This window comes from Elephantulus edwardii, unplaced genomic scaffold, assembly GCF_000299155.1.
Source record: "Elephantulus edwardii isolate Elephantulus edwardi_28Jun2011 unplaced genomic scaffold, EleEdw1.0 scaffold00262, whole genome shotgun sequence".
Taxonomy (NCBI): Eukaryota; Metazoa; Chordata; class Mammalia; order Macroscelidea; family Macroscelididae; genus Elephantulus; species Elephantulus edwardii.
Window position 1 is genome coordinate 2951146 of NW_006400012.1, and position 1176 is coordinate 2952321.

A 1176-nucleotide genomic window follows, 5' to 3' on the forward strand; every position below is an offset into this window, starting at 1 on the left:
TGTTGTTATGTGCCGTCGAGTCGCTTGCGACTCATAGCGACCCTATGTACAACAGCCCTAAACTCCACTCTGTCCTGTGCCAATATAATGACTTCAATAGAAGGGAACTGAAGCATTTCTTTTCCTTTAATTTACAGAGTTGACTTCAATTAATCATAAAATGAGCACATTTTATAGACATACTGGTAGTTTGTTACATCTCCTTTCCACAAATGACTGACAAAAATATCTTTTGATTGGATTTGGTGACCTTGTGCTGTGGCCTTTATAATTTTTGTCTTTATTTGGTAAAATAGGGTGACAATGACTTTTCATTGCTAGATAGGCAGTTTCTGGAGATAGTGTATACTGGGATGTAGGTATGAATTGTGTTAATAAACACAAGCCTTTTTAACCTAAGGCTGGTTGTTTCATATGCCACTTAACAGCCTCTGAAGTCCTTCCAATCTATCAACAGTAAAGCTGTTTAGGAGAATGGCAATTTATGGTAATAGTAAAAAATAAAAATGAATTTGATGCCAGGCTATACACGTTTTGCAAATGAAAACTTTTGTTCTTAATCACAACATGGTGTTTTCTTTATGAACTTAATTGACTCAGGTTATTTTTAAGCCTAAAATTTAACTAGTGGTGCCGTATTTTTGGATTTCAGTATCATCTATTCATTATCGCTTTGAATGGGGAGAGACTGAATGAAGAGTGTGCAGACGGCTGAACATTTCCCCAAAACTGAACAAGGAGCCTGAGGTCCTTGGGGGTACCCCATATTCCTCAGAAACGGTAAGATGGCCAACTTTAACAGAGTCTGGAGCTTGGTTGAAGTGCAATACATGGTTAAGAATCTGGGTGGCTGTGCACACAGGCCATATATATGTTTAAGACCCTGTCGTTGAACTGTAGAGATCGACGATCTACAACAGAGCAAGATTAAACGTTCACTTCAGTCGTCAAAATCCGTTAATTCCAGGAAACCTTAATTTTCAGCAATACGCCCTCGATTCGAGCCTTCTTTCCCTCTAGCCAACCCATATGCCAGGCCCATAAAATGAATGGGCCAGACCCTCGGAGCGGGTCCAAGTTCCCAGCGAGGCACAGAGCCCCGACCCGCACGCACGCCCAGCCGCGAACCCCAGGCCGCTTCCGGGGAGCCCGCAGCGGCGCGAGGCCCGAGCGCGG